A 20,663-nucleotide genomic window follows, 5' to 3' on the forward strand; every position below is an offset into this window, starting at 1 on the left:
GTGTACTTAACAAGCGACCTGTAGAGGTCCCTAGTACGTACACAAACTGGGAGGGGAAGGGATTGTCATGATTTGTAGTTTTGCCCTGTCCTGTATTTTGTATAATATGTCATTTAACTTTCCTCTGGTTGTATTTGCTGTAAATTAACCATGTCTCCTTCCCCCAATACTTTGCAATGTCTTGTGATGTACCTGGACCATAATCTAATTTAGGCTTGTGTCAACAGCTAGTGGAACTGTGGCTATTGTTTTCCTAAGCAGAAAATAACCTACAATACACATCCTGTAGACTCAGTGGAGCCCTTACATTTCTAGAATCTTCTGATGGACCAAACCATTGAATAGTAGGTGTGACCCCTACCCCCCTTCAGATGGGCTAATCCCAGGAGCCCTGACAATACATTCTTCTTTTAAGATCAGTTGTGATTTGAGTGCGGATGTGGAAGGAGTCACGTACTGAGTTGAGGCCAGCTCGTGACGTCCGTGGGATTGTGTGGAATCCTGTGGACTATTGCAAGGATCATTGTTATCGTATTTGGCACAAGGACTATCGTGAGGTGCCCGGATTTGTTTCCATTGTTTGGACTTATTGTGGACTTCTCACGGACTCCAAGGACATTATGGATATTTGATGTTGTATGCTCCCTGCCTTAATAAATCTCGTTGGATCGTCCCTCGGCCTGTTGTCCCTTCTTGCTCTGTCGTATACCCCGTCACAACATATATTTAGAGATGTAAATGAGATCCCCTCTGAGGTGTCTTTTTTCTAAGCTATACAAGCCCAACTTTTCCAACCTCTCATCTTATGAGAGGCCTTCCATCCCATGTAATAATCTAGTTGCATGTCGTTGAACTGATTCTAACTTCTGAATATGCTTATTAAAATGTGGAGCCCAAAACTGGATCCCATATTCTATATGTGGCCTCACAAGTGGTTTATAAAGAATTAATAATATGTTGGGATCGTGGGATTTTATGTCTCTTTTTAGACATTCTAAAATCTTGTTTGCTTTTGTAGCTGCTGCTTGACATTGAGTGCTGCTGCTCAGCTTACTTGTAACGAGAATACCCAAGTCCTTCTCCTGATCTGTAGTCCCGAGTATTCTCTCATTTAATGTATATGCAGGGATCGGTGAGGATACAGTAGGAGAGGGTAGAGCAGGTCGTTCGTTGGTTCAGTAGACAGAGGATCATTGCAGGCTGTAGGCTTGTCGGAACAGGTGGGTCTTCAGGTTCTTCTTGAAGGTTTCCGTTGATGGTGAGAGTCTGATGTGTTGCGACAGAGAGTTCCAGAGTAGAAGCACGGGAGAAGTCTTGTATGCGGTTGTGGGAAGAAGAGATAGGGGGGAGTAGAGAAGGAGATCTTGAGATGATCGAAGGTTGCGTGCGGGTAGGTACCTAGAGACAGATGTATGGAGGGGACAGTTTGTGGATGGCTTTGTATGTCATGGTTAGGGTTTTGAATTGGAGCCTCTGGGCAACAGGAAGCCAGTGAAGGGCCTGGCATAGGGGCGAGGCTGGGGAATAGCGGGGAGACAGGTGGATTAGTCGGGCAGCAGAGTGTATGATGGACTGGAGCGGAGCCAGAGTGCTAGAGGGGAAGCCAGAGAGTAGGAGGTTGCAGTAGTCGAGGCGGGAGATGATAAGAGCATGCACTAGTGTTTTTGTGGTTTCGTGGTTGAGGAATGAGCGGATCCGGGAAATATTTTTGAGTTTGAGGCGGCAGGAGGAGGCGAAGGCTTGGATATGTGGTTTGAAAGAGAGCACAGAGTCGAGGATCATTTTTGTGGTCTCCCACTTTTTCATGAGTCTTGTCTTTTTAAAATTTGTCTATGTATATTATCTAAATAAAGTTTGCATGTTTTTCTTTGTAAAACTGGTTTCTGTGTACATTTTCTTTTCGGATGCTAATGCTTTGTATGAAACGACTACACTCAAGTTTTATAAATGTTTGTTAAAGTGCCTTATGTGTAAGACTACAATCTATCTGTGGTTTACTCCGTCCTAGGTGCATTACATTTATCTATATTAAATCTCATTTGCTAAGTGTTTGCCCATTCAATCATTTTATTCAGATCGTTTTGCAATATTGTACTGTCAAGGTCAGATTTTAGTATCCTGCATAGTTTGGTGTCATCAGCAAAGACTGACACTTTACTCTCAATCCCATCCACAAGGTCATTAATAAAAAGGTTAAAAAGAATTGGTCCTAGCACAGATTCCTGCGGTCCCCACTGCTGACTATATTCCATTTAGAGAACGTACCATTTATGACAACTCTTTGTTTCTGGTCATTTAGCCATTCCTTACCCCTCTGCATATAGCTTCCCCTCTGTAGCTTAAGTATAAGTCTTATGTGGAACTGTATCAAATGCCTTTGCAAAGTCCAGATAAATCACATCAGCTGCACTCCCATCCTCATAGAAACTCAACATGTTAGATACAACTTATTCTTCATGAACCCATGCTGGTTGTCAGTTATTATATTACTCTCTGCAATATATTTCTGCAGGTCATCTCTTATAATGTCCTCAAAAATTTTGCACACTACCGATGTCAGGCTTACTGGACAGTAGTTGCCCGGATCCACCTTCTTACCTTTCTTAAATATTGGTACCACGTGAGCCATCCTCCAATTTTGTGGCACCACCCTTGTTACAAGATACAGCGGTCTGTCAATTACTGAGCTCATTTTCCTCAGTATCCATGGATGAATACCATCTGGGCCAGGGGATTTGTCAATGTTTAATTTGCTCAGACGTAAATGCACTTCTTTTTGTGTTAAACTAGTTTAGTGTTATGATTAGGTAGCCGAGGAGGATAGCAGGGGAATAGGCTAGGCAACCAGATAACCAGAGAGGTTGGTAACTTGCAGACCCCTAAACTGACAACACCACTAGAATTAGCCGCGGGACGTACCTACGATGCCCTAGATGCCTCGGCACAGCCAAAGAATTAACTAAGCCTAAAGAGAGAAAGGGGAAAGCTGAACTGCCCCGGAGTAGAACCCTAAAGGAATAGATAGCCCCCAAATATATATTGCCGGTGAGGCAAGATGAGGCACAATACACAGGCAGAAAATAGAGTAAGCAAATAATGGGGCTCAAACTGTCTAGATAGAACAGGACAGGAAAGGATACTGTCTGCAATCACTCAAAAAACCCTAAGAAAAAAATTCAACATGTCTGATATGCAAAAATACTGAGTCCACACAATCTCTCCCCCATTAAATCAGAACTCTGGTGTGAACTGGACGCAAAAAAAAAAGGATACTGATATAACAGGGTATTAGAAATACTGAAAAGACTGACATGAGCTGTGGCATATGGAACAGAGTCCAGCACAGGTCCCAGCAGGGAACAAGGCTGAACTCACACCAGCAAAGCATAAATCAGAGAAAAGCAAAAAATGGATCAAATGCAAAACGATTAAAGCAGACAAAAAACTTATTTGAAAGATGGAGGACGGGGCAGGAGGCAAACAGACTTACAAAATGCTCAGGAAGAAAACCAAATCACCGGCAACAACTCAGGGAAGGTTGTTCACTTAAATCTCTCCAGTCTGTAACACCTGACCTCCAATCATCCTCCTCAGGTGATTGACTTCTGTCAGCCAGACCAGCTCCATTACCAGCAGCAACCACCAGAGGGAGCCCAAACTCAGAAGCCAGGTCAAAAGTGTTCACAACAGTTTAGTTATATGAGGTTGTGAATTTGGATTTTTGCCTTGTTGAATGATCACTGTAACAGTTCATTGGTGAACATGGATGAAAAGTGCCTGTTTAATATCTTGACCTTTCTTTTGTCCTCTGTGATTATCTTGCTATTGTCATCTTTTAAGGGGTCGATACCATATTTTTTTTCTTTTTGACATTCATGTATTTATAAAAAATGTTGGGATTTATTTTAATGTCATTGGGGATTTGTTTCTCTGTAGATAACTTAGCCAGCTTGATTTCTTTTTTACATTTCTTATTTAGATCTTTATACTCCTGAAATAATATTTCAATATTCTCGGCTTTCAAGATTATGAATGCCCTTTGTTTTTGTCTTATTAAACTTTGTACTGTCTTACTCATCCATAATGGTTGTGACATCGGCGGTTATGCCCGCCGATGCCCCTTCTGCTGCGGCGCGCGCTGCAGCGTTTCCTCACCTGCGCGCTCCCGCCCGGTCACGCGCCCGCCGTCCACTCGTCCTCACGGCGGCTCCTGGCTCCCGCCCCCTGGTTCACGCTCGCCGCCTCCCGCGCTCTCTCTTCTGCGGTGGGCGGCGCTGAGGGGCGGGCCTGGGTGACGCACTTCCGGGGGTTGCTGTACTTCAGGCGTCCTCGCTGTTAGGAGGACGCCTGATGATTGTGTAGTTTTTCTGCACCCTCTGGCCTCTACAGTTCTCCTGTAGCTCAACCGCTCTCCGCCTGACTCGCCCTGTCGCCCTCTGTCTCGTGTCTCCCTTCCCTTCCAGTCTGCCTGGGCGCTGCCTTCCATCCCCGGTGCCGTCCTCTGTCTCCAGTCCGCCTTGGTCTTTCCACTTGCCTGTCTCCCGTATTGTTTCTTTCCTGCGCCACTGGTCCCTGCTCGTTTTTCGCACCGTTGCCTCCCCTGTCCTTTTGTCCGTGGAGCCGTCCCTCTTGGTTCCGGCTGTCGCGCCTCCGTCCTCTGTGGTCCTGCCCAAAACGATCCCTGTATAGGGGTCGGTCTTCACCTGGCGTGCTCGGCCCAGGGGCTCCGGATCCGCGATCCAGAGGGTCCACTCTCTAACGTAGTTTTCCCCTAAGTATTACAGTATCATCAGGCCATGGACCCCGCCGGTGCCGCGGCTGCCACTCAAAAGGAACTGCTTTTCCTTAGAGAGAATCAGACCCGTATCATGTCGTTCATGAAGTCCATGGACACCCGGCTCTCCGCTCTTCAAACCGCAGACCCAGCACACGCACCTCTCTTAGTCAGTCTCCAGCAGGAGCTCGCACAACAGCGCGATGCTCAGTCTCACATTTTGGGGTATATGGCGTCCGTGGATGATCGGCTGCTGTCTTTGCAGTCCTCTGCGGCCGCTTCCACCCAAGCCCGGGACACCGTCTCTTTTCCTCCCCCCCGTCTCGGTAAACCGCCCAGGTACTGTGGGGACCCAAAATTGTGTAGGGGATTTTTAAATCAGTGCAGATTGCACTTTGATCTGTTGCCCCAACAGTATCCTACGGACCGTGCTAAGGTGGCCTTTATAATCTCCCATCTAGAGGGGGAGGCGTTGGCTTGGGTGAATCCGTTATGGGAGAGGGATGACCCGGTGGTGACCAACATCCAGTGTTTTTTGGAGACATTCCGTAAGGTTTTTGATGAACCTGGACGCCTTGCTTCCTCTACAGAGGCCCTTTTTAACCTCAGCCAGGGGTCCCTTACGGTAGGGCAATACGCCATCCGTTTTCGGACCTTGTCCTCGGAGCTGGGGTGGAATAACGAAGCCCTGGTTGGTGCGTTTTGGAGAGGCCTTTCTGGTAAAATCAAAGACGAGTTGGCCGGGCGTGACCTTCCCACCACCCTGGAAGATCTCATCTCCCTGGCTACTCGTATTGACCTGCGTTTTCAGGAACGCGCCAGAGAGTCAGCCAGGGAGAGGAGGCCCTTTAGGTTATACCAAGCTCCCATTCCGCGCACCGTTGCTCTCCCTAGTAACACTGCCCCTGAGCCTATGCAAGTAGATCGCATCAAGCTGTCTGAACAACGGCGTAAGGAGAGGATGACCAAGGGACTCTGTCTCTATTGTGGAGGGGTCAATCACTTCATACGCACTTGTCCTGAGAGACCGGGAAACGCATCCGCCTAGGCCAGGTAGGAGAGGGCCCCCTAGGTGATCCGACCCCCTCTCTTCCACTTACTGTTTCAGCTCTACTTATTTCAGGTCGGGGGCATAGCTCTGTGGAGGCGTATGTGGACTCGGGCGCGGCAGGCAACTTCATGCACCAGGAGGAGGTTGACAGACTCCAGATTCCCGTGGTCGTCCTAAGTAACCCTCGAGCAATCACCGCCGTTGATGGCAAACCTCTTCCTGGGCTCATCACCACGGTAACCACTGAAGTAAACCTGCAAATTGGCGCACTTCATTCTGAGAAGATTGCCTTTTATGTCCTGCCTCAATTATCCCACGCCATTCTCTTGGGGCTACCTTGGCTTAGGCGGCATGAGCCAGTTATCGACTGGCGCTCCGGAGAGATCCTGCGCTGGGGGCACGCCTGCCATGTAAGCTGTTTACGTACCCTGGTCCGTTCCCATCCTCAGCTCAAGCCTACAGACCTCCCTGGTCTTCCTGTGCCATACCACGCCTATGCTGATGTTTTCTGCAAGAAAGAGGCGGATTCCCTGCCTCCGCACCGGCCTTATGACTGCCCCATCGACCTGATTCCTGGAGCGGTTCCTCCCAGAGGTAGAACATACCCTCTCTCTCCAGCCGAGACCGCTGCCATGACGGAATATATCCACGAAAATCTGTCCAAGGGGTTTATCCGAAAGTCCTCCTCTCCCGCAGGCGCGGGTTTTTTCTTCGTCCGGAAGAAAGATGGATCACTGCGGCCTTGCATTGATTACCGGGGTCTGAAGAAAATCACCATCAAAAATCGTTACCCCCTTCCGTTGATTCCGGAGCTTTTTGACCGGCTGAGAGGAGCCCGGATCTTCACGAAGTTAGACCTGCGGGGAGCCTACAATTTGGTCCGAATCCGTGCTGGGGACGAGTGGAAGACGGCCTTCAATACCCGTGACGGGCATTATGAATACCTAGTCATGCCATTCGGCCTTTGCAATGCCCCCGCTGTGTTCCAAGAATTTATCAATGAGGTATTCCGGGATCTACTCTATTCTTGTGTTGTCATCTACCTGGACGACATTCTCGTTTTCTCCCCCGATCTGCCCTCTCATCTCAAAAGTGTACGCTTGGTCTTGCACCGCCTTCGAGAGAATCAACTCTACGCCAAGATCGAGAAATGCCTTTTTGAGCAGTCGTCACTACCCTTCTTGGGATATGTCGTCACCGACTCCGGTCTAAGGATGGATCCCGAAAAACTCGGTGCGGTACTCAAGTGGCCCCGTCCAGTGGGGATTAAGGCCATCCAGCGGTTTCTTGGGTTCGCAAACTATTACCGTCAGTTTGTGCCTCACTTTTCTACGGTTACCAAACCCATCACGGACCTGACCCGTAAGGGAACGAAGCCCAACAGCTGGTCCCCTGAAGCGGAAAACGCTTTCCAAACTCTGAAACGTTCTTTTGCGTCAGCACCCATTTTGCATCGGCCTGTGACCAGCAGACCCTTTGTCCTGGAAGTGGATGCCTCCTCCACTGGAGCGGGGGCGGTCCTGTCCCAGCAGGCTTCGTCCGGACGGCTGGTTCCTTGCGGCTTCTTTTCTAAAGTCTTTTCACCGGCGGAGTGCAACTACTCCATTGGAGACCGAGAATTACTGGCCATTAAGATGGCCTTGGCTGAATGGCGGTATTTACTCGAGGGGGCTGTACATCCCTTTACCATCCTCACGGACCACAAGAACCTGGCCTATCTGCAGTCTGCCCAAAGGCTCAATGCCCGGCAAGCCAGGTGGGCCCTGTATTTCTCCCGCTTTGACTTCCAACTTCACTTCCGACCGGGTAATAGGAACATCAAGGCCGATGCCCTTTCCAGGTCGTTGCAGTCTTCAGAGAGGGATGAAGTCCCATCCTATATCATCGAGCCTACTAGGATGATCACCGTGGCTCCTGTGAATTTTGCTATCCCTCCGCCCGGTAAGACCTTCGTCCCTCCAAGCAGACGTATAGAGGTGTTGGGCTGGGGACATTCCTCCAAAATTGCTGGACACGTTGGGACAAAGAAGACTCTCTTACTGCTTTCCCGGTATTACTGGTGGCCCACGCTTCGCCAGGATGTGATGGACTACGTGGCCTCTTGCACAATCTGTGCCCAGAATAAGGTGGCTAGGACTTTGCCCGCCGGTCTTCTTCACCCGTTGCCAGTTCCTGAGGCCCCCTGGCAGCAGATCGCCATGGACTTTGTGACTGACTTACCCCGCTCAGCCGGATGTACCACCATCTTAGTCGTGGCAGATCGTTTTTCCAAAATGGCCCATTTCATTCCCTTACCGGGACTACCGTCCGCCCCGAAGTTAGCTGAGATCTTCATCCACCAGGTCTTCAGGCTGCATGGTCTTCCTCAGCGGATTCTGTCGGATCGGGGGGTCCAGTTCACCTCCCGCTTCTGGAGGGCACTCTGCCGGCTTATGGGTACATCTCTCGACTTCTCCTCCGCATATCATCCTCAGACCAACGGGCAAGTGGAGCGAATTAATCAGGGGTTAACCACCTTCCTACGTCACTTCACCAACGCTCATCAGGACGACTGGGTTGCGCTCTTACCTTGGGCTGAATTCTCGCACAATAATCATCCCAGTCAATCTACCACCAGGTCACCTTTTTTTGTGGTAACCGGTCAAAACCCAGGTATTCCGTTGCCTTTCTCCACCTCTACAGGAGTACCCGCAGCCGATTCTCTTGCTAAAGAATTCTCGCAGATTTGGAGAGAGACCAGGGATGCGCTCAAAAGTGCCAACGACCAAATCAAGAAACATGCAGACAAGAGACGGAAGGATGTGCCCCCGTACCATCCAGGTGACAAGGTCTGGCTTTCAACTCGACATATCCGTCTGAGAGTTCCCTCTTATAAGCTGAGTCCTCGGTACATTGGACCGTTTGAAGTGATTGGACGTATTAATGCCGTGGCTTACAAACTGAGGTTGTCTGCTTCGCTCCGGGTGCCCAACGCTTTCCATGTCTCGCTCTTGAAACCCGTAGTCCTGAATCGGTTCCAACCAGTTTCCATCGCCCCTCCCTCACCTGCTATCTCGGACAACGTCTTCGAGGTCAAGGACATCTTGGCTATGAAAAAAGCCCGGGGTAAGACCCTTTTTCTTATCGATTGGGTGGGTTTTGGCCCCGAGGAGAGGTCCTGGGAGCCTCGGGAAAATATCAACGCCCCTCGCATTCTGAAAAAGTTTTTGGCCAATCTCAGTAAGGGAGGGCGTAAGGGGAGGGGTACTGTGACATTGGCGGTTATGCCCGCCGATGCCCCTTCTGCTGCGGCGCGCGCTGCAGCGTTTCCTCACCTGCGCGCTCCCGCCCGGTCACGCGCCCGCCGTCCACTCGTCCTCACGGCGGCTCCTGGCTCCCGCCCCCTGGTTCGCGCTCGCCGCCTCCCGCGCTCTCTCTCCTGCGGTGGGCGGCGCTGAGGGGCGGGCCTGGGTGACGCACTTCCGGGGGTTGCTGTACTTCAGGCGTCCTCGCTGTTAGGAGGACGCCTGATGATTGTGTAGTTTTTCTGCACCCTCTGGCCTCTACAGTTCTCCTGTAGCTCAACCGCTCTCTGCCTGACTCGCCCTGTCGCCCTCTGTCTCGTGTCTCCCTTCCCTTCCAGTCTGCCTGGGCGCTGCCTTCCATCCCCGGTGCCGTCCTCTGTCTCCAGTCCGCCTTGGTCTTTCCACTTGCCTGTCTCCCGTATTGTTTCTTTCCTGCGCCACTGGTCCCTGCTCGTTTTTCGCACCGTTGCCTCCCCTGTCCTTTTGTCCGTGGAGCCGTCCCTCTTGGTTCCGGCTGTCGCGCCTCCGTCCTCTGTGGTCCTGCCCCAAACGATCCCTGTATAGGGGTCGGTCTTCACCTGGCGTGCTCGGCCCAGGGGCTCCGGATCCGCGATCCAGAGGGTCCACTCTCTAACGTAGTTTTCCCCTAAGTATTACAATGGTTTCTTTTTATTCCTTGACATTTTATTACCAGAGGGTATACGTTTTTTGCAGGATTCTAGTAGTATTTCCTTAAAAATCCCCCATTTATGTTCAATCTCCCCAGGTACCATGACTTTGTCCCAGTCTATACGATTAAGCTCTTCCTTTAATTTGTTAAAATAAACTTTCCTAAAGTTCCAGGCTTTGGCATTTCCCCTTTTGAATGTTTGATTGAAAATTACTTTGAAACTTACCATATTATGGTCACTGCATCCCAAATGCTCTCTGACCTGTAGATCTGAAATTGTATCTGGTCTATTTGACAGAACCAGATCCAGCAGATTACCTCCCCTGGTCGGTTTATCTACCAGCTGAGAGAGGTAATTGTCCTGAATTGTGGATAAGAAACTGTAGCTTTTAGCAAAACCAGAAGATTCTATGTCCCATTGAATGTCTGAATAGTTAAAATCCTCCATTATAAGAGCCCTGTTACTGTTTGCTGACTTTTTAATTTGTTGTAGTATTTCATCCACTACCTGTTTTGTTATATTAGGAGGCTTGTAGCAAACTCCAATTAGCAGCTTTCCATTTTTACCATCCCCATGTACATTTACCCATAGTGACTCTACATTGCTGTAACTCCCCCCAATGTCTTCATTGAGCACAGGTCTTAATGTGGATTTTATGACGATGCACAGCCCGCCACCTTTTTTATCTTCCCTGTCCTTTCTAAATGTAGTGCACCTCTCTATGTTTATTACCAGTCATGGCTCTTGTGAAGCCAGGCTTCCGCAAAGCCCACCACATCGTATTCTGTGACCGTCATAAAAGTCTCTAGTTCATCCATTTTGTTTGCAAGACTTCTTGCATTTGCCAGCAGACATTTAATATTATTAGCACATGTTACTCCTATTCAGTTCCCTGCTTTCCTTGCATATCCCAGCCCCCTACATCCTCATTTACCCCAACTGCCTCCCTCTCTCTGTCTACTATATCTATCGCCTTATTAGAATAACTACCCTCCCCCCAGTCCCTAGTTTAAAATCTCCTCCATCCGTCTTACCATTTTCTCCCCCAGCACAGCTGCACCCTCCCCATTGAGGTGCAGCCCGTCCCTACCGTAGAGCCTGTAGACGACAGAGAAGCCGGCCCAGTTCTCCATGAACGCAAACCCTTCCTTCCTGCACCAATTTCTAAGCCACTTATTTATCTCCCTAAGCTCCCGCTGTCTTTCTAGTGATGCTCGTGACACCAGCAGTATTTCTGAAAACATCACCTTGGAGGTCCTGGCCTTCAGCTTCTCTCCTAGGTCCGTAAAATCATTCTTAAGGACCTTCCACCTTCCTCATTGGTACCGATATGTACCATGACCGCTGGGTTTTCCCCAGCACCACCCAGCAATCTGTCTATCCGATCCGCAATATGTCGAACCCGGCAGACAACACACTGTTCGTCATTCACGGTCTCAGCGGCAATCGACCCTGTCTGTCCGCCTAATTATAGAGCCCCCTACCACCAATATCTTTTTGGCCTTTGCTGCACTCCTATCTCCCTCCTTCCTACAGCAATCATTTTCCTGGTTGGTAGGAGCAACGTCCTGCTGCAGTGATCCCAGTCCTGGGCTTGCATTCCTAATATCCGCCAAACAGGCATATTTACTAGGTTGTGCCAGGTCAGGACTGGGCTCCCGGGCACTTTTCCCCCTTACCCCTTCTATGTAACATTTACCCAGCTGCGTACTTCTCTGTCCTGATCTTCCCCACCTCCACCCTCCTCCATATCACTGGCCCAAACCAGCGCAAGCTCAGTGAGCTCTAAACTTATCTCCAGGTAACTCGCTTGCATCGATGGCAGACATATTCACCCTCAAACGGCTGTTCAAGGCATACATACATCTCACAAGATGCCCACCGGGGAGCATTGTCCATAGAGCACCTATTCAATGGGGATAACTGGACAGCTAAAAGCTGACCCTACTGTCTACTCTGCTGAATGGCCCTCACTGCATCCGACCCTCTGACAACTCCTCCTGCTAGGGGTGTGGTCACACTGGTCAGGGACGTGGCCAAAAATTATAACTCAGAGCCTGATGTGTCCCTCGGTCACTCCTGTAAGGGCTGGTGCACACATTGCAGACTTGCTGCGCTTTTTTGCTGCGCAGATTTGCTAACAAAACCTGAAACAATCCTGATGCTCAGATGGCAGCAAAGTGAATGAGATTTGAGTATTTTTGACTTGCAGATTTGGTGCAGAAAACAATCTGCTGCCTGTGAACTCACTCAATAACACATCAAAAACAGGCATTTTCTCAGTTGCCTTTTTCCTGCCAAGAGATGAAGAAATGGGGCAGAAATTTCTGCATCCATTAACGCGACATGTGCACAAAGCCTAAGGCCTGTTTCACACCCCCGTTGTTGTCGGACAGCTGACATCCGCCAAAAACGAAAATTACGGATCCGCCTCCGGGATGTGACATACGGAAGTCAGCGGACGCTAATTATGTCGGATCCGCCGAAGAGGAAAAGTACAGCAAATTTAAAGTGAGCGCGGCCTGGAGGAGAGAGAATTTTTCACCGCTCACGGAACAGCATTTCATGGTTAAAATGCTTCCCGAAGTAAAGCTTCCGGGCATGCGCACTTAAAATTAGCGGACCGTCAAGGGAAAATAACGATGCATTGTCCGTCTCATCCGCCCGGAAGCCGCTAAAATCTTGGCGGATCTGTCAAAAAACGGGTGGGACGGACGACCGTCAGTCAAGATCCGCCGCTAATGTAAGTCTATAGGGGGAAAAAAATGGATCCGCCCCTTTTTTGGCAGATCTTTTTTTATAAAATTGGCGGATTTTGACTGATGACAAAAATCGGAAGTGTGAAACAGGCACTTAGGAGGTGGGAACATTATACTGTGTGGGAGCAAGAGAGGGGCCATGTACTATGGGAGCAATAGGGGTCGTCTGTATCTACCAGAGGGAAAGGAGCAAAACAACACCAAACTAGTGTCAGCGCTGAAGGGGTTACTGCCCCCTGTGCAGCCCAGTACTGAAGGGGTTACTGCCCCCTGTGCAGCCCAGTAATGGGGAATCTCCAGCACCTACCTCCACCTGCAGAGCCGCACTCCACATATATGGCTGCTCTGTGCGCACAGGACCTGGGATGAGGTCACAGGAGGGGAGGAGTCAGGGGTCACATGATCAGGGGCCTCAGTGTATGCAGGACTCTGCTGTGCTGGTTGTCATGGTGCTGGATGAGGGGAAGTTTCTGTGTGGGGTCAGGAGGGGTTTACAGGGGGGATGTAGCAGAGCTGTGTGTGTACGAGGTGTACGGAGCGGAGCCGTGTGTACGAGGTGTACGGAGCGGAGCCATGTGTGTACGAGGTGTACGGAGCGGAGCCACGTGTGTGTGAGGTGTACGGAGCAGAGCCGCGTGTGTACGAGGTGTACGGAGCAGAGCCGCGTGTGTACGAGGTGTACGGAGCAGAGCCGCGTGTGTACGAGGTGTACGGAGCGGAGCCGCGTGTGTACGAGGTGTACGGAGCGGAGCCGCGTGTGTACGAGGTGTACGGAGCGGAGCCGCGTGTGTACGAGGTGTACGGAGCGGAGCCGCGTGTGTACGAGGTGTACGGAGCAGAGCCGCGTGTGTACGAGGTGTACGGAGCGGAGCCGCGTGTGTACGAGGTGTACGGAGCAGAGCCGTGTGTGTACGAGGTGTACGGAGCGGAGCCACGTGTGTGTGAGGTGTACGGAGCAGAGCCGCGTGTGTACGAGGTGTACGGAGCAGAGCCGCGTGTGTACGAGGTGTACGGAGCAGAGCCGCGTGTGTACGAGGTGTACGGAGCAGAGCCGCGTGTGTACGAGGTGTACGGAGCAGAGCCGCGTGTGTACGAGGTGTACGGAGCGGAGCCGCGTGTGTACGAGGTGTACGGAGCGGAGCCGCGTGTGTACGAGGTGTACGGAGCAGAGCCGCGTGTGTACGAGGTGTACGGAGCAGAGCCGCGTGTGTACGAGGTGTACGGAGCGGAGCCGCGTGTGTACGAGGTGTACGGAGCAGAGCCGCGTGTGTACGAGGTGTACGGAGCGGAGCCGCGTGTGTACGAGGTGTACGGAGCAGAGCCGCGTGTGTACGAGGTGTACGGAGCAGAGCCGCGTGTGTACGAGGTGTACGGAGCAGAGCCGCGTGTGTACGAGGTGTACGGAGCAGAGCCGCGTGTGTACGAGGTGTACGGAGCAGAGCCGTGTGTGTACGAGGTGTACGGAGCGGAGCCGCGTGTGTACGAGGTGTACGGAGCAGAGCCGCGTGTGTACGAGGTGTACGGAGCAGAGCCGCGTGTGTACGAGGTGTACGGAGCAGAGCCGTGTGTGTACGAGGTGTACGGAGCAGAGCCGCGTGTGTACGAGGTGTACGGAGCGGAGCCGTGTGTGTACGAGGTGTACGGAGCGGAGCCGTGTGTGTACGAGGTGTACAGAGCGGAGCCGTGTGTGTACGAGGTGTACGGAGTGAAGCCGTGTGTATACGAGGTGTGCGTAGCAGAGCCGTGTGTGTATGAGGAGTACAAAGTGGAACTGTGTGTGTACGAGGTGTACGGAGCGGAGCCGCGTGTGTACGAGGTGTACGGAGCGGAGCCGCGTGTGTACGAGGTGTACGGAGCGGAGCCGCGTGTGTACGAGGTGTACGGAGCGGAGCCGCGTGTGTACGAGGTGTACGGAGCGGAGCCGCGTGTGTACGAGGTGTACGGAGCGGAGCCACGTGTGTACGAGGTGTACGGAGCGGAGCCATGTGTGTACGAGGTGTACAGAGCGGAGCCGTGTGTGTACGAGGTGTACGGAGCGGAGCCGTGTGTATACGAGGTGTGCGTAGCAGAGCCGTGTGTGTATGAGGAGTACAAAGTGGAACTGTGTGTGTACGAGGTGTACGGAGCGGAGCCGTGTCTGTATATGAGGTGTACGGAGCAGAGCCGTGTCTGTATATGAGGTGTACAGAGCAGAGTCGCGTGTGTACGATGAGTATGGAGCGGAGCCGTGTGTGTACGATGAGTATGGAGCAGAGCCGTGTGTATATTACTGTGTCCCCCATTAGCACACCCAGTTTCCCCCTTAGAGCCCATTTCTCTGACCTGAGCTCAGTCTCGGGGGTCTGGCACTCTCTCTTATAGATTTGGGTCATGGTGATAGTAGTCTCTCCCAGTGTCTTCGGGTAGATCATTCTCTGTTGGTTTTCTAGTTTGTTTTGAACTCTCAGCTTATGAGTATTCCCCTATTTGGTATATGCACCAATAAACCAGCCTGGACATTAAAATAGAAATGCTTTATGTTACATCATCATGCACCCAGTGAGTATTCCCACAATTGGTGTTAGAGGTGCAGGCTGTGTTCCCAGGCAACAGGTGTGACTGCCACAGAGGTCCTGGATGCCCAGGGTGAAGGTGGCCATGAGCCAGCAAGCACCATCACTCAGCATGGAGGACCTGGTTAACCCCTTCGCCCCGTACCCTGTTTTCACCTTCCAGACTGGGCCAATTTTTACAATTCTGACTACTGTCACTTTATGAGGTCATCACTCTAGAACGCTTCAATGGATTTCACTGATTCTGAGACTGTTTACTCATGACATATTGTACTTCATGACAGGGCTGTGGAGTCGGAGTCGTGGAGTCGGAGTCGGAGTCGGTGCTCATTTTGGTGGAGTCGGAGTCGGAGTTGGAGTCGGTATAAAATGGACCGACTCCGACTCCTAAAATATATAATAAATTGGGTACAGTAATTCAATGCAGGATGTGCTGAATATTTTTTCATAGGAGTTTGGGAAAGTTATGAAATGTCCTATAAATGGCTGTTATATTCCTGATCTAAGGCTACATTCACACACAGCGTTTTTCCTGTGTTTTTTGAGGATACGTTTTTCAGCTGCAAAAGCTGATCATCTTTTTAAAAAACTGCATCACCTGAAAGGTTTTTGAGCTCATAGATAATGTTTTCAATAGCAAAAGCAGATTAGAAATCTGCTCTATCTATCCATTTATCCATATCTGTCTATCCATATCGTATCTGTACCAAAAAGAATGAAAACCGGGTAGTACACCAATATATATTCTGTTCTATATAAATATCTTGATTATTGGATCATAAAAATGATTAAATGTCTGAGGTTCACATTGTGCTACAATAAATTTTTCACTTAAATATAAGCAATATGTGTGGGAGTCGGAGTCGTGGAGTCGGAGTCGGAGTCGGTGTAAGGGAAATTGAGGAGTCGGAGTCGCAGGTTTGGCTTACCGACTCCACAGCCCTGCTTCATGATAGTGGTAAAATTTCTTTGATATGACTTGCGTTTATTTGGGGGGAAAAAAAACAAATTTGGTGAAGATTTTGAAAATTTCACAATTTTCAAACTTTTAATTTTATGTCCTTAAATCAGAGAGTCATATCGCACAAAATAGTTAATAAATAACATTTACCACATGTCTACTTTACATCAGCACAATTTTGTTAACATAGTTTTTTGTTAGGAAGTTATAAGGGTTAAAAGTTGACCAGCGATTTCCCATTTTTACAACAAAATTTGCAAAACCATTTTTTTAGGGACCACCTCACATTTGATATGACAATGAGAGCTCTATATAACAGAAAATACCCAAAAGTGACACCATTCTAAAAACTGCACCCCTCAAGGTGCTCAAAACCATATTCAAGAAGAATATTAACAGTTCAGGTGCTTCATAGGAATTTTTGGAATGTAGAAGGAAAAAATGAACATACAATTTGTTGTGCAAATTCTCCTGAGTACGCCGATACCCAATTTGTGGAGGAAAACCACTGTTTGGGTGCACGGCAGGGTTTGGAATGGAAGGAGCGCCATTTGACCTTTTGAATGCAAAATTTGATGGAATAATTAGCGGATGCCATGTTGCATATAAAGAGCCCCTGATGTGCCTAAACAGTGGAAACCCCCCAAAAGTTACACCATTTTGGAAATTAGACCCCTTTAGGATGTTATCTAGATGTGTATTGAGCATCTTGAACTCCCAGGTGCTTCACAGAAGTTTATAACGTTATGCCGTGAAAAAAAAAATAAAAAAAATTCCAGCAAAAATATTTTGTAGCCTCAAATTTTGTATTTTTTTCACAAGGGTAACAGGAGTAAACAGACCCCAAAATTTGTTGTGCACTTTCTCCTGAGTTCACTGATACACCCCATATGAGATCGAAAACTACTTTTGAGGTACAGTGCAAAGCTCAGAAGGGAAGATTACAGTGCAGATTTTGCTGCACTTGTTTGAGGGTGCCATGTTACATTGACAGAGGCCCTGAGGTGCCAGAACAGCAGAATTCCCCATAAGTGACCCCATTTTACAAATTAAACCTCTCAATGAATTCATCTAGGGGTGCAGTGATTATATTGACACCACAGGTCTGTCACAGACTTATATACCATTGGGCAATAAAGAAAAAATAATTTACATTTTTACCACCAAGACTGTGTGTTAGCCCCAAGTTTTACATTTTCATACTTGGAAGTGGGTAAAAATGGCACCAAAATTTATCTCACAATTTCTGCTGACTGTAGACCCCATATGTGGCTGTACAGTACTGCTTAGTCATAAGGAGAGACTCGGGAGAGACAGAATGCTATTTGCCTCGTAGAACGCAGATTTTCACAGTTTGCGGACTCCAGATACAAAGACCCTAAGAGCTAGAAAAGCAGACTCCCCCCTCACGTGACCCCATTTTGGAAATTATACCCCTTTTAGAAATAAATCTACAGGTGTAGTGACAATTTTGACTCTATGGGTGTTCTCCAGTATTGACTGTTGCTGACTGAAAATTGCGAACTGCCGTTGTAGTGACCAGTACGTTGTATTCACCAGTATGTTATGCTCAGCCGTGCTTCTGGAGACACACACCTGTAAGTTGGATAGGCTCTCATCACTACAGAAATGCCAAATATGTGGGAGCGATATGTGGTTTAGACACACTGGGCTCAGAAGGGAGGGGAGGCATTTGGATTTGAGAGCACAGAATTTCTTTTGGAGGGTGAGCAGCCATTTCACTTTTCCAGAGCCTTTGTGCTACGAGTAACATGGAAACCCCCTATATTTCCGTTATCAGATGACAGACCTGAGTCGGGTCTTGCTTTTTATGGATTGAGTTGAAGCTTTTGCTGGGAATAGTTTACATAATATTTGGGATCATATTTATCCAACACGCTATGCTGAGCAATTACTTTTTGGTTTCCATCTAAATCTCTGAGTGACATGATTCAGATGAAACCCACGAGGGATCCAGTCACTCTAATGAGGCAGCAGAGTCACTCTGGACTCCATCTGGTCTCCATTCAGCGGTGTCCTTCCTTTCAGAGTGGTACAAAACTGTGGCCGACAGCAGTTTTATGCAATCCTATAAAGGCGGACACTGCTGGATCACAGGTCAGACAGCATCCACAGTGCCTCCACCAGCCTCATTACAGGGAATCCTCTGCCAGAGGTTCTGTATGAATCATGTAATTCAGAGACCCACACGGAAATCCCGGTGTAAGTGCTCAGCGCAGAGTGCAGGATAAATGTGCGCCGAGCCTTACTGCAAACTTTGGGATGTAGAATGAACAAATCAACAGCAGGTAAAGAATTGGTTTTATTTCTTTTTTGCGCCGTTCCTCGTGCGGTATAAGTGATTAGGTGACTTTATTCTTCGGGTCGGTGCGATTACAGCGATACCAGATTTATGTTGGGTTTATATGTTTGGCTGCTGTCACACAATAAAAGATGATTGCATTGCAAAACATAACTTTTGCATCCCCATATTTTGAGAGCTAATTTTTCCATATTTCATCTGACAGTGTCATGTGAAGGTTTGTTTTTTGCAGGACGAATTGATGTTTTTATTGATTCCATTTTCAGGCACATGACTTTTTTAATCACTTTCCATTCTGATTTTTGGGACGCAGAATAAACAAAAACCAGCATTTCAGGAAGTTTTTTTATTTAAATTTATTTATGTCGTCTGCATGTGGTAAAATTGATAATGCAGCTTTATTCTTCAGGTCACGACGATTACAGCGATACCCAATTTATGTTTTTTTTTATGTTTTGGCACTTTTACACAAAAACTATCTTATAAAAACATAATTATTTTTGTATCGCTATATTCTGAGAGCTATTACTTTTTTATTTTCCCAGTGATGGAGCTGTATGGCGGCTTGTTTTTTGCGGGACAAGATGTCGTTCTCAGCGGTACCATGTTTATTTATATCCATCTTTCTGATTGTGTTTTATTGCATTTTTTAATCAATGGTATGATAAAGCAATGTTTTTTGCCTTGTTTTTTATTAATTTTTTAACGGTGTTCACTGAAGGGGACAGTTTTATAGCGGGTCGCTACGGACACGGCGATACCAAATATGTGTACTTTTTTGTTTATTTTTTTACTTTAAAAAATGTATTTCTTTGAAAAATTTTTTTTTTAGCCCTTGGGGATTTTTTAAAAAAATATTTTTACACTTATTATTTATTTTTTTACTTTTTTACATTTTCCCAGGATGGGACATCACTATACAGTATCAGATCACTGATCTGATACTCTGCAATGCTCCTGCACTGGGGAGTATCACATCAGCATCTCACAGGCAGGGAAGGAGGCATGTCAGCGCCTTTTCTCACAAGCTACCTTCTCTGCAGGACCCGGAAGGACCTCGCGGCCATCTTGGGCCCGGGGGTCTCCATGGAGACCATCAGAACAATGTGATCGCAAAGCAGTAAATGTACGGTGCATGGCGGGAAGGGGGAAGGGGTTAAATAACTGATGCAAGTCCAGCAACAACAGCAGCAGCACCAACAGCTGGCACAGCAGGAGACGAATATGCAACAGATACAGCAGCAGCAGTTTGATTTGCTCACAGTTGCGGTTCGTGGCTTGGCATCAGCTCTGACTTCAAGGTTCGCTAATGATTTTTCCATCCGGATGGCGATACTGCGAGCCCTGCAGAAAATGACCAAGGGTGATGACATAGAAGTCTTTTTGACACGGTCACCGAGAGGAAGAAACTCCCGCAAGAGCAGTGGGTGAAAGTGCTGGCGCCATATTTAATGGGGTTGCCCTATAAGGTCTACTATGATTTAGCCTTACAAGACGCCAATATGTAAAACTGAAATTTTGGCATGCCTGGGGGTGACAATGACTGTCAGGACATATCACATATCGTATGACTACTGGGCGTATCATGTAAACCCCCCCTCGCTCCCAAATGTTTGATCTGGCCCAAAAATGGTTGCTGCCAGAGTCCTCAACCCCTGCGAAAATAGTAGAGCAAGTGGTAATGCACAAGTTTGTTCATTCCCTTCCGAAGCCAATACAGACTTGGTTTGTCCAGGGTGATCACCAGAAGCCAATGACCTGGTTGGACTGGTTGAAAGGTATCAGGGGGTCGAGGGTTCCTTGGGGAGGGAACACACTCCCTACTGGGTGTCCCAACAGGGGAAAGAGGCTCAAAATTGGGTAGGGCATCCAGGGTCCAAAGGGGTTGGGGAGGTAATGCCGAAGGTCCCAGCTGGCGATATATGATGAAATGTCATGGCCCTGGCCATATAGCCGCCCATTATCCCCTTACATCCAAGCAGATTGACTGTAGTCTGGGAGGCCACTGATCATACTACGCGTACAAGGCCTGCAGCGTGAACTGTCCACCCAGAGAAGGACTACAGGCTTGTCCCGTAAAGGTGAATCGTCAGCAAGTGACTGGACTGCTAGACTCGAAGTTGGGTGACCCTTATAAGGGCCATGCTTCCTTTCCAGCTGATAGCTGTGAAGAAGGTTTTCATCCGCTCCATACACGGGGATGTTAAAGGCTATTCAGTGGCCTGAGTGGACATTTAAGTGGCGCAAGGTACTGAGTCCCACAAGGTCAGTGTGGTCCAGGAGTTATT

The 20,663-nt window shown here is 48.6% G+C and overlaps 1 protein-coding gene across 1 annotated transcript in view; it reads right to left on the bottom strand.

The window, feature by feature from the left end:
• LOC141052959 (uncharacterized) overlaps window positions 1-12,949 on the bottom strand; it is a 105,276-nt gene extending 92,327 nt beyond the window's left edge. The window contains exon 1 of the mRNA XM_073550296.1: window positions 12,847-12,949. The gene's annotated coding sequence lies outside the window, so the exon portion shown is untranslated. The remainder of the gene's footprint in view (window positions 1-12,846) is intronic.
• Window positions 12,950-20,663: the final 7,714 nt, after the last annotated feature.

The sequence above is a fragment of the Dendrobates tinctorius genome, unplaced genomic scaffold (assembly GCF_039654945.1).
Source record: "Dendrobates tinctorius isolate UK_male_01 unplaced genomic scaffold, ASM3965494v1 ptg000164l, whole genome shotgun sequence".
Taxonomy (NCBI): domain Eukaryota; kingdom Metazoa; phylum Chordata; class Amphibia; order Anura; family Dendrobatidae; genus Dendrobates; species Dendrobates tinctorius.